At 38.5% G+C, this 13,713-nt stretch overlaps 1 protein-coding gene across 4 annotated transcripts in view; it reads left to right on the top strand.

The window, feature by feature from the left end:
• Positions 1-13,713, top strand: part of MIX23 (mitochondrial matrix import factor 23) — a 438,171-nt gene that overhangs the window by 422,589 nt on the left and 1,869 nt on the right. The gene's annotated exons all lie outside the window — the stretch shown is intronic.

Below are 13,713 nucleotides of genomic sequence, written 5' to 3'. Positions count from 1 at the left end.
GCATGAATGTTTCTTGCTTTGTGTGCATGGGGTCTCTGATTTGAAAACAGTCCAAAGGTAATCTTTATCCACCACTGGCCAGATGCATCGTAGCAGTATGCATCCACAGTTTGTTTACAGGAACATTGTTAAAGGACAGGCAATGAGGGCCTCCAGGTACAACCCTACTTCACAGGGATTTATACAGGACCTTGATGACCTGTATACTCGACTTTCTCAACGTTGTTATAACAACATTGAGATTATGAAGGGATTTGATAGCGTCCAGGGATCCAGACAAGATAGAGCAGCACCCTATTTTTCACATCAGGGGAACATCAGTAATGAACTCACAACACCTAGTACTTATACATCTAGTGGTGAAGCATTCACTATGTTTTACACCACTGATGCTTGGAGAATTAGGGAAGTAGTTCAAAAACATTGGAATGTCCTCACGGTTGATAACGATGTTAAGAAAAGGGTTGGTGACATTCCGTGCTTTAGGTACAAAAATAAGAAAAACCTAAAGAGGATACTGTGTGATAAAGAGAGATTAAGGAAGTCATCCACTAACAGTCCGTCTGGTACTCGAATATGTGGTAAATGCAATTTCTGTTCATTCATCAGTAGTGAAGTGACATTTGTTCATCCAGTTAACCATTATACTTATCATTTGAAAGCTCATGGGAATTGTTTATCAGCTAATGTGGTGTACATTGCCACATGTGAGAAATGTTCATCATTTTATATTGGGAAAACCAATAGATATCTGAAAGACAGAATACGAGAGCACCTATATGCGATTAGGATGCGACACAGTAGTAATGCACTTGCCAAACATGTTCTTGAAACTGACTCCACACACACGTTTACTTTTAGGATTTTAGAACAGATGCAGGTGAACATCAGGGGAGGAGACATAAGAATGCATACAGAAGGTAGAGAGAATATGTGGATTATCAAGCTCAGATCAGATGTACCTCCAGGTTTGAACGCTAAACTGTCTGTTAAACCATTCCTAAGGATGAGGAGATTAAAAGCATCTTAACAGGTACACAATTTCAAGTTTGGTATGTTCAATTGTTTAATTTTAGTTTTAAAGAAGAATAACTATTTCTTTTTACTTTTGTTTTAGCAGCATGCTGTCTTAACAGTCATCTATTTCCAAGTTTGTTATTTGGCCATGCATTTTTGACACTATGTGAACTATTCTGTCTGGCAGATTAATGTCTCACTTATGTTATGCTTTGTGGTTGTTTTTATAACTCAGTAGTGATTCTTTTAATTGGAATTTCTTGCAGAGTTGTAGTGACTTAATCAGTTTTAAATATTTTTAATTGTTTAATAGATAGGGTGGAGTTATATCTCTCGCCCAGGATGTATATTTAAGCACTGTTTTATTTCCTGTTTTATATCCATGAGTCTGATGAAGCCAAGTGGGTGAAAGCGCTTACTCAATAAATGTTACATTTTATTTTATTACCATATGCTCAGAGGTGATTGATTTATCTACATGCTATGTTCTCTCCTTCGTATCTGACTTTTACCATTGTTTAGTTCTTTTATTGGGATACATTTGGAGGAGAGTTTACTCCACTATCACAAGTTTTTTTATTTTATGCAAGCAACTTTCCAAAATTATAAAAGCAATGTCTAAAATGTATTTCTGGTTTTTGCCCCCCCCCCCCCCCAACTGAAAATAAGTGCAATAAGCTGTGCAACATGCCTATGGCTTACACTACTGTGATTCCTGTGATTCTGTATTTTCATATATATATATATATATATATATATATATATATATATATATATATATTGTGTGTATAGAAGTAGACTGTTATGGAAATATTCTGAATAGGGCAGTTTTGTCATTATTGGTGCATGTAGTTTGCTTCATTGCCTCCTGGAAAAATGTTTAAACAATGAATTTAAAATGCGCTCTAACTTAAGTCTAACAAGTGTGCTGTATTATACAAGGAATACAATTTAATAAAGTCAGGAAGGTGTATCAAAGAATGCATGAATGTTTCTTGCTTTGTGTGCATGGGGTCTCTGATTTGAAAACAGTCCAAAGGTAATCTTTATCCACCACTGGCCAGATGCATTTTCTTTGGATGTGGTGTGGGTTTCAATGCTTTTTCAATGAACATGAGTTTCAAGGGCAGAGAAGTTTTAATGCCAAGTCTATTTTCATTGTTAGACAGTATTGTTTTGTTTAGCAGATATCTATTAGTGTTTGCGCATTGTGCTATAAAATGTAAAAAAACTAAAATCCAAATAATCATTGTAGAAGTAAAGCAGTATGCACACATTAGTGTTTATGGTAAATGGGGTGCAATAGCCAGGTAATGGGACATTGGAATGGCTGCAGGGGGACACTGGTGCTATATTTTGGTTCTGTTCTTCAGTTTGCGTTTCAAAGTTGGTATCCCACAATTCCAATGGAGTGGGCGAAGTTTAATTATGTATGCAAATTGTACGTTAATCAGCATACAGATTTGTACCTATTTTTCATGGTCCTTGTCCAGATTTTTGAAGTTTCCAGGTTGAGAGGTATGGTCGGTGGCAGATGTGATCTTCCAGAAATGGGGTCATCTTTGCTGCAATTTCTTTGCACCCCTTTTCAGCAAAAATGCAGCAGGTATTTTGCCTTGATCCTGCCTTAAGGACAGTCCCCCAGGGACGCTGTTGTCCATGCTTGGCCCTCCGGTCTTCTCTATGCCTTTCTCTACCATTAATTCCCAAGTTCCTACAGAAAGCTCTCAGGTTGCGAAGCAAAGTAATCCTCATTGGCCTATTTTTGACCTCGACAAACCTGGTTCACATTTCTTTGGTTTCACCTGGTTTGCCCTCAGTTGAGATAGGATCTGAGTCCAGATCTGCTTTCTCATCCGTTAGGGCATCCACAGCCAGACATTCAGGGCCTGAAATTAACTGCATGATTTCTCCACTTCCCATGATGGCAAGATTTCCCAGGCTCTCTTCCCCATTCGAGAAATTTTGGTTTCCTCTTGTAGGTTTTTGCACAAAATTTGCAAGAATAAATGGAAGAGATTTTCCTTTTGGGCTGAATAGAAACAGATCCTTTACAGCCCAAGTAGCAGTCATACTAGATTTTTTGGCTTCCCTTTTCCTTTTCAAGGATGGCTCTAGTTATTCTACTATGAAAGTCCAACTAGCTATATACAATTTTCACATTGGTTTTGATTCCTTATCCCTTGCTTCTTCTAAATTCAAGGGCACTTTTCTGCTCCAACCTTCGATGGAAGATCGTACTCCCCTGTGGGATCTGACTATAATTTTGCAAACTTTGGTCCACTCCCCTTTGAACCCTCAGTAGTGAAGGTGAATTTGAAATTTCTCTGCCTGGTGACTTTTTTTTTTTTTAGTAGCTGCTACATCTGCTCTTTCGGCAAAATTTCAATATTTGATTTTCTACAAGGACAGTGTGACCCTGCATACTAATCCTTCTTTTTTAGCCAAGGTGGCTAAGCAGGGGAAACTTTAATCAGTCCGTAAATCTTCCGGTCTTTTTTCCTGATTAGCAAAACAAAGGGGAATACACTCTTCATTTGCTCAGTGTACTTGGGCAGCTTTGTTTTTATATACATACACCCAAGCCCTTCAGAGGAATTATGATCAGTTGTTCATCTTTTTCAGACGCAGAGAGAGGTAGAGCTGTTACCAAAGTTACGCAAGATGGTTGAAAGACTGCATTTCCTTCATCTATGCTTTCAAAAATATTCCTTTATCAGGATTATTAAAGGCCCATTCTACAAAGGTCTATGGCTACTTCTCAGGCTTTTTGGTCTAGAGTCTCAATTGAAGACATTTGTGCTGCTGCTGCTGTTTGGTCAAATCCCCACACCTTCGTTACTCATTAAAATGTGGGCATCATATCCAGGAGTAAAAGTGCCTTTTGTTTTGCTGTACTCCAGAATATACTTCTGTGTGGCCACCCTGGATTCTAGTAGCTGGGGATTCTGTCCCACAGGTTAATGAATTAAAGTGGACAACATCAGGTAAAGAAGTTATGTTCTTACCATAATGTTCCATCTGTGTTGTCCATCTTCATTTCCATTAACCCCCCCTTCCCCACTCCAAGATTTTGGGAAGCCTGGTAGAATTTTAAAGGAATCTCTATTCCTTCTGTTGAGCTCAGGATGTTCTTTTCATAGATATTTATAAACGTATTTGATCTGTGTGTTTAAGTGTATGATCATGCTCTTTATGTGGTGGTCTTGTTGACAAACTTGATCTGAGGTATTCTAGTGGAGCAAGGCATTATGGGTAGGGAGTCAGGAAGCTCAAGCTGGAAAGAAACTGGCTGGTCGGTTCCAAGGATTGGAGCTGATATCCACAGGTTAATGGAAATGAAGATGGACAACACAGATGGGACGTTATGGTAAGAACATAACTTCTTTTTTTATAATTAAATCTTGATTTTATCATAAATTACTGTATTGGCATTTTATGTGGATTTATTTCTTTGCTGACAAGGGAATCTAAGTAAATGTTTGTTTATGCTGTTTAAAAACGTTTGTTTGATTTAAGGGCATATGTTTGATTTGTTTTTTCCATTATTTAGACAAGTTCGTTTTACTTAGAACTGTGACTGTGTATGCTGCTGTTTTACTACACTGTACAGGTTGTAGAACAGGGCTTAGCACATTTTAATTCTACTGTATTTTATCCAGTTTAGCCTTATTTGCTGTGTACTTCTAAGAATCAGTAAGTAAGACTTGACAGAAGGGTTTTACTCCTAAAAGTTTCTTGCCTGCAGTGCTCCAAAATATGTTACCAGGTTTACCTTTAATTGTGTCATCCCCTCCTTTCAGAAGAATGAGACACAGTTTGTTCTTTTTTGGCTTTATTCAAAGATGAATAATGGCAGTAGCCAGGAAAATGGCTTTTTTTCTGATACGAGTACTAGTCAAACAGCGGGAGTTTTTTATAGCCACTAAAACAGTGGGTGGGTCCATTGGGCAAGCTTCTAATTGGATGAAAGCCATGGCATGTAGTTGGACAAGTCTTATTAAATATTAGTGACCAATTAGGTTCTAAGACTTGCCATTTGTAATCAGACCCTGTTGTGTAGTGAGGGAACAGTTTCTAAATATATCCAAATGTGTTAACAAAATATTTAAACAAAGGGTTACCAGTGTGTAAAAGAAAGCACTTTTGCATTATGTGCTTCCTCAGATCTAGCTTTAATAAAGTACATGCAGTAGTAAAATCAGATTATTTTAAAGGTGATCGATGTAAAAGGTTTAATAATGGGTGAATTAAGTGGAACAAGCCTTGTTTCAAGATTGAAGTGCCTACTTTTTTTTAACACTTGTAACAACTTAGAGAAATAAAATCCAGTAAGATTCATTAATGCTTTAACTCTCAATTTGATATTATTGGTGAGTGTTCATGCTAGTAACAACTTCCATGGGGCGTATGGAGGTCCATTTTTGCATGTTTCCAGATTCTAGTACTGTAACTTTATTATTAGTATGATAGGAAATTTAGTGAGCACAAAACTTACTTTAAAAACATTCCAGAAAATGTCACTTAGTTAAAACAAACTCAAAATGACCTAAAAAAGATGACAAAAAGATAACGATTACAAAAATAGCTTTAATAGTAGCTTTTGAAGTTGTTCCCTTAAGTTCTACATGCTTTGAATGGAACACATGGTGTTTAGCCTTGGTTTTTGAAAACATTAAGTCAAAGTTGCCAGGCAAGTTCTCTGTTTTCCAAAAAATTATTTAGTTTGCCATGGAGAAGTTCTCATTCCAGTGTTTCCAGGACATGAAATGTAAAATGCATGTGGTTTGGGAAGTCAAGGCTGTGTTTGTCTAATACATTCTTAAGAACATTTAATTTAATGTCAGAAATATGGTGTGCCATTTGGATTTTTCAACAGTTGATATTTTTTTTTACATAGAAACGTTCTTTTAACTGTCCTAACAAAAATACTGCAGCTCTTCTAGAACTGACTGCAGTACTGAAATGGTCATTTACAGGGCACAGTGTACACTTTTTCTTATTCTGAGTCTTGACTTTGTGTTCTGGTAGAAAGCCCATTCTTTTTTCTGTGTCTGTCAGACACCCTAGGAAGATAATTCTTTGAGAGGGTGTGAGACAAGACTTTTGTAGGTTTAACTTGAAGCCAGATGAGCTAGAATGATCGAGACTTTGTCTAATGATTCAAAACCCCGAAAACAGATTCTGCACAAATCGGCAAGTCATCCAAATAATGGAAAATGTGGACATCCTGGGTCCTGCAGTAAGCGATCCCTGGAGCCAGGCAGTTTGTCAATATTTGAAGTGCAGTGGATAGTAGATGACGGTAATGCAGAAAACTGAAAGTGAGTCAGGCTCACCAAATCTCAAACATTTCCTGAAGTTGGGAGCAATTGGAACATAAGCATCTTTCAGTTCTAAAGTCAGCATGAAATAGTGGTCTGGAAGATGGGGTAGGACTCTCTGCAAGACAAGTTTTGTGAATTTGGGTACTTTCAGAAAGGTGTTTAGGTAAGACAGATCTAAAAGTGGTCTCCACGATCACTCTTTTAGGGTATCAAAAAGATTTTGGATAAAAATCCTTTTCTTTTCTGTGGCGTAGGAACTGGTTCTATAACCTCTGCTTGGACCACACAAGTCACATTTTTTAAATCCAGAAGGTTTGGATCCTTGGGTAGCTTCTTTGGACATTATCTACCACAACAATAAGCACAATACAGTAACGTACAATATGCTGAAGTTATAGAAATCAGAAACCGGAAATCTACAACTCTACAATAACTAGTAAGACTATATTTTAACTTTTTTATTTTTTAAACAGCAAAAGAAAAGGTAACAGAGAAGGTAAAGGAAGGGGGAGAGCCTCTAAGTTAAATGACCAACTCCCCCGACTGAGGAGAGCCTATAACAGCTACTCCTTACCAGACCGGAAGAAGGAGGGAATAAGGGGAAGCCCTCTAACTGAAAAAGGCTAATGGCAGGGGGGAATCCTCTAAGAAAAAACAATTTGAAAGGGGAAATAGGCCTGGAGAAAAAACGATGGCCTAAACAACAACAATAACCAGAAAAGCGGGGATAGGGATGCTATAACACTGCTAATCTACAGAGAGAATTCTGAAGAAATATCAAGTTTTAAAGACGGAATATAATAATAAAATACAAAAACTTAGCCTGAGCCAGTATCCTGCAATCTCGAGGCTTCAAGCAGCAAATGAGATCTGGGTAACTAGCGGCTAGGCATGATGGGATAGGGTCTAGCCTCGAGCTAGTGGAAGCTCTCGAGCTTTAGAATATGGCCGAGTTGGAGCCGAGGGTCGGCTCTGAACCCAACCAACAAGAAGGAAGGCGAGATCAAGGACAACAAACATGGAACATTATGGTGAGTACATAACTTCTTTTTTCCTAGTGTCACAGGTGCCGGGGATTCCCTTGAAGGGAGGAGGGTTTTCTGTTGACTGCCAAGAATATCCTGTCTGAATTACTCTGCACACCCATTTGTCTGAGACTATATTTAGTCAGCTGCTGGGCAGAGTGAAAGCCTAGGAGAAGGGAAAGGGGAAGAGGGACAGAAGGAAGGGACAGGATGCCCAAGTCTCTGCATAATTGCTCTTTAACAGGGGAATGACCTTTTTTTGGGGAAAGGAACCACTTTTATTTGATTTAGAAACATTATTCTCTTGCCATTTCCTCTTGGTGCCCTGACTTTTGTTAGGCTGGGACTTTTGTTTGTTCTGCCCTTTAAATTTGGATACCGTGTAAGGGGCGAACCTTGTGAATATGAAATATTCTAGTACCCACACATCAATTTACCTCTGTCTTCCCATTGTTTGAGAATCTGGGTAGGAGCAGGACCAAACACAGATTCAAAACTTAAAGAATATTCAGAATCTCATTTTTTTTAATTAAATCCTCAAGAATTCTATGTAACCAAGCATACCTCTTCAATATAACAGAAGTGTCTGCATTTCTAGAACTTTTCTGCACATTCCAAGACATGTTCTGAAACATGAGTCGCATTAAAAACAATTTCTTTCATGTATCTCTTCTGTTCAGCAGGTAAAGACACGAGAAAGTCATCTAAACTGAAGGAAAATTGTAAGAAATTTCCACATAAAATGCTAATAATTTAACATTTTAAAGACTAAATTACTGTACTGAGACAACTTTTCCCCCTGAGATTTTAACCACTTGCCATTGTTATCCAGTCATGTAGGGTTTGAAGCAGCCAAGGTCCTCTTGTTAGAGTTGGCAGCTGGAGAAACAACAGCTAGGTCAAGATCAGAGTACACCTTGTATTCCCCAAATAGCCGTTTTAAGAACTGGTTCACTAGCCAACAGGGCCTTACAATTTTGTAGACCTTTTCTAAGGCTGGTAACAGAGGACAAACAGCAAAAACGTTTGGAATCTCATCCTCAATAAGATCATGTACTCTGCCAATCACTGGTGTATGTATAGACTGCTTCCAGTTGGCTAAATCTCTAAACTTGGCTATCATCTGTGGAAAGATGAACACTTGCTTGAGTTTTTGACCCTGTTCACCTTCCAAGGAATCAAACTGGATGGACTCGAGAGTGTTTACTACCATCTGCATCAGAGGCCCAATAGAAATCTGTGGCTGTAGACTGATCTTTTGAGAAAGTAGCCTCAGAGTGATAGGGCTTTGAAACGGTCTACATAAGACATGTTAATTACACTGTGTATTCTTTTAGTGAGAAACCTCTGTGGGCATTCCAGTTGTTGGATGTGTGTTAGGTACATACTAAGGGAGTCGGTGTAATCAGTGATAGGTCTGATGAATGCTGAATACAGTGGAACAATGACTTGCGTGAGCCTAGGTGCCATACCTTTTGTTTATAAGTTGCTCAGCGTAGAATAATTTCATCACTACTGTAGACGATTGATGGTCAAAGGCTATGTTACTGTCTGTGTTCCCAGGTCCCTGACTACTGGGTCGATTCTCAGGGGATTGTTGTCAATCTGATAGTTACCAGATGTATAAGACTTCTAGAAAGATACTACTGTGCAGTTTTGGCGGCGTAGTGGATAATGTTGCCTCATAGCAAGAGGGTCTCCGGTTCAATTCTCAGCTGGGATGCCTTCTGTGAGGAGTCTTCATGTCCTCCCTGCATTTGAGTGGGTTTCCTCTGGGTGCTCTGGTTTCCTCCCACATTCTAAAGATGTGATTGGAGCAGTTCTTCATGGGCCTTTGATGAAAATAGGCTCTGTCCTAGTCAGACTTTCCTAGTCAACAGATGTTAAATAAATTTAGTTTTAGTCCATGGCTCTGACGCAAGTTATTTGTCTATGTTAGCCCTTCCTGGAAAACATTAGTGTCAGTGGGGGATTTTGAAACTGTCACCTGCAAATTTGGTCGGCTAGAGGCTGTTGACATTGGTCTTGACCTCGGAGAGCTAAATGCAAAAAAGTAGTGGTACCATGACAAATTCCTGAATGACTCCGCTTGTGAATGGCCTCTTTTTAGAGGTGGACTCCCCATGTCTGACTTACTGGGTCCTGTGAGCCTGCCTGCTATCCACCTGGTGACATAAGGGTTTGTACCTAACCTATTGAGTTTGTCAACAGCCCCAGAGTGGGGTATTGTGTTAAATGTATTGGCCAAGTCAAGGTAGGCAGTATGAAACATTTTGCTCACTTCCATTGCTTTTGTGACCTTCTCAAAGAAGTTCACCAGTTTGAGTAGGCATGACCTGCCCTTGACAAAACCGTATGGGTTGGGTCTAGAGTATGGAGGCTTCCTATGCTATTTTTGATCATTTCTGATGATTCTTTCCATGGTTTTGCATAGGAGAGTAGAGAGACTTAAGGGTCTGGCTCACATTTGATTGTTTTACACATTAATCCATCTTTCACAGCTCAGTTTCTTCCTGAATGTACCCAGAATCAAGCCGCCAATCTCTAAGATTTCTTTCTGGTACCTAAATACATGGAATAGAAGATTCTGCATACCCTGGATGTGCACAGTCAGCTCAAGTTATTTCCTTGACAAAACTAAGCCCTTCAGGAAAGCTGAACAGCTGTGTATTTCTTTTTGAGGGGTTAAGAATTGTCAACCAGACGCTAAGCAAATTATTGCTCATTGGTTGTCCTTACTGCTGTTTTTTTCCTACTCCCAGCATGATAAATTTGTTCCAGGCAAGTTTAAGGCACATTCTACTAGAGCCGTATCCTCTTTGGTGGCATATTGAAAAGGAGTGGACTCTGGAAGCATTCTAGAGGCAGCAACTTGGTCCTCTGTTCATATCTTTACAAAGCACTACACACTGGATTCTTTCTGAAGTTCCAGAGCAGGCTTTGAGAGCACCATTCTCGAGAACTATTGGATCCTTATCCTTCCTTCTGTTAGACAGGGTAAGCTTTGGGAATCAACTGATATGCCACTGAGGCAGTGTGAGTGATTATCATAATACAGTTGCATAAATCCTGCAGTAGATGTTTGAATTTCACTCTGCCTCAGTGACAGCACCCACCTACAACCCCCTTATTTTATATATATATATATATATATATATATATTACTTTTGTTTGGCTTTTGGTATTTGTGTTATTTTTTGGCTGAAAAACTGGTTGATTTCAGGTAACTCTTGCCTTGTCTTTCTTGGTTCTTCGCAACAAAAGCCAGGTGTTGGGCTTCCTCTGATGGAAGCAACTTAGCCAATCCCCTATCACAGGGAGTAAGAGGAGGAAATTCTGAGCTTAGGAAAGCTACTGTTGTGAATTTGTGCAGGCACAGAACCCATATGCCACTGAGGCAGTGTGAAATTCATATACCTACTGTTACAAGTAAGTAGGACTTGTGTAGTTGTACTTCCCACTACAGAATGCATCAATTTTTACCAATTTTTAAATTGGGCCTTATGAAGTATTTGGGTATTATTGTGAGGCCTACAGTGACATACTCATCAGAGACAACATATAAAGTTGGATTTGCAAGGATACAGGAGTATTTGGGATACGGGAAAAGATTGTTGGATAATAACCCCACAGTGGTTTGTTCTCCCATTGATTATTTATGTAGCATCTGGGGTAACCCTTGATAATTTCGATGAATATGTTGTCAAAAGTTATGTCTATTGCTGTTGCTTTATTTGGCATAATCCAGAAGCCATGGCCCAGTTGAGAGGTTCTGACATTAGCAAAGGGAGATGGTGGACTAGGGCTACCAGATTGTGAACTGTACGTAAGGCTGTTACTTGTTCTCCGTTGTAGGTTACATTGGGTTGAGTCTAGGACAGAGTGGCATAGGATCCATTTAGTGGAGTACAAGGGAATATCTGATTTCTGGAAGTCTTTTGAGTGGCCCAGAGAATCTGGATCTGATAAAAATTGGCTTTTGGATGGCATTTAATACAGAGTGTATCACTAGGAAAACTGGGACAGTGGTTGATCTTGCCGCTTTATTGATGCACTCAAGAATGAGGCTAAGAAGTTTTTACTTGAGAGATGGATGAAAGAGGGGAGGATAATATTTTTGGTAAGGAGTTATTTGTTGATGCCCAGTTTGTGTCTCCAGGTTTTTTTTTTTAACAGATTTCTTGTGAGAGAGAATTGAACCGCTTTTCATATACTAAACTACAAAAATTGGAGGGCATACTAAAGCTTTCTGAGCTGGGCATGAATGCTAGACGTGAGCTTGTAAGTGTTTGTAAGTTGCAGAAAGCAAGATCACCCTAGAAGGGAAGGGATTGATTAGTTCAGCATATAAAATCGTACAGAAATTTAGGAAACAGTTCACTAGTAAATAATAGGCCAATGTGATTAAGGGAGTTGGTGTTGTCAGATAGGTGAAAGACTATGGGAATTACTTCATCACCCCAGGTATGTAGCAAAAGCTCATAATTTAAGATTTTTTTGGATGGCAATGTCTTCTCAAGTTTTTTTGCATCAACATGACTAACTAGAATGTACCCTGCAATATCTCCATATTGTTGGTTGTGTCATCAAGCCATAAAAGACTGTGTTTATATATTTTGAGGATGCAATAAGCCAACACCATTTAAAGAGATTTCAGCAATTTCTTTTTCATCCTTAGCATACCCCAATTATACTTGTCTATTCCCCAAACACGCACTTTTTTGTTTGTTTGGGGTATGCAGAGTTTGAGAGGGGCAGACTTGTTCACTTGATTTTGTTGGTTAAGAAGGTTATTACTAAAGGATGGAAATCAGAGGGTTACCCCTTATGTTCCCTAGCTCAGTGAAATAGTAAGTCTGTGTTACTTAGAATTGTCATCATCTTTGGATAAATCCATAGGAAAAGTGCTTGGTAATTGGCTTATGTGGATATAAACTACTTGGTGAATTAGGATAATTGGACTTTAGGAGACTGAGATGGATATTGGTTTGGATTACCAGATGATGTGGGTTCTTCATAACACATATAAAGAAGAAAGAAAAGTTTACCAAATACTTGGTAGTTTTTAATTCCTTTTTTCTGTTTTTTTTTTCCTTTTAGAGCTGTTATGCAGCATTATTATCTCCAAGTTTCACTTCGAGCATCATTTTATGTTGTATTTTTGTACCTTGGATTTGAATTTTAGTGTGCACTACAAGCTTAAATATTGCTCTAAAGAAATATGGTTGATAAAAGTATGAGGAGGCGAAGGTTGTTCTGATGGTCAAGAAACACTTCATGGATGACAGTTGTTAAGACTATTATTTTGTCTTTGAATGGAGTATCGTTTTTCTTTTTATTCTTGATGTAATAGCTTTTGTTTATCATGTTTTGTGGTTCTGATGAGTAATAGTTGGATGTTCTTAATGTTTGTAATAGTAATTTATTTTGGGGAAAAAAGGGAAGGGAATTTGGGAATAGGGAGAAGGGTATAAGGGAGGAAGCAGGAGCAGACAAACATAATGTAGACAAACGCTGACATGTGCATGTTACTGTGTTTGAGCTTTAGCTGTGGTTACCTTCTGCTGAACCTTGTACATTTTAGAATCTAAGACTTCTAAGTAAGTGTTCTGTTATCTTAAGGAGATATTTGACATTGACACTACTACATAAAAAGACTGAGAGCAGATAACTGCCTGCCACATGTAGTCAACCCATTCTCTCCAGTGGGATATCCTATTGACTTAAACTTTTTGTTCTGCACTCCCAGCTAGTAAGAAGTGCCTTGCGTGTGTCCAGCGTACTCTTGGGTTCTGTATCCTGGGAGTGCAGAGTTTGAGAGGGACAGACTTGCTCATTTGATTTTGTTGGTTGCCAAGAAGGTTATTACTAAAGCATGGAAATCAGAGGTTCCCCCTCATGTTCCCTAGCTCAGTGAAATATTAAATAATCTGTGTTACTTAGAATTGTCATCATCATTCTCTTCAAGAAGTCTGTTTCTATCATTCACCGTCTTTTCATGTAAATGTTCTTTTTTTTTCCACCCTGCATCTTAGGATACCCTTATTTTTTAAGACTGTATTTTGTTCTTATTTTTTCAAAACAGTTTAAGCTTCCTTTCCCATGAACATTGCGTATTCACTTGTTTCTTTATGTATTCTTATGCAATTTGTATACAGTTTGTTTCCTTCTTCAGGACTCCTGAAGAATATACACACCAGTACCTTTATAGATTTCATTTTTGGAGCGAGCTGTCAGGAGACTTGACTGTTCATCTCAGTTTGGTACTATGTATAAATTATGTATAGTACATACACTATCTTTTTTTATAAAATTGTTGCCTTGCCTGTCCCCAGACTATAGAT

Source organism: Protopterus annectens, chromosome 5.part0, assembly GCF_019279795.1.
Source record: "Protopterus annectens isolate FY-2018-M chromosome 5.part0, PAN1.0, whole genome shotgun sequence".
NCBI classification, from domain to species: domain Eukaryota; kingdom Metazoa; phylum Chordata; order Ceratodontiformes; family Protopteridae; genus Protopterus; species Protopterus annectens.
This window is presented reverse-complemented; position numbering and strand designations above follow the sequence as displayed.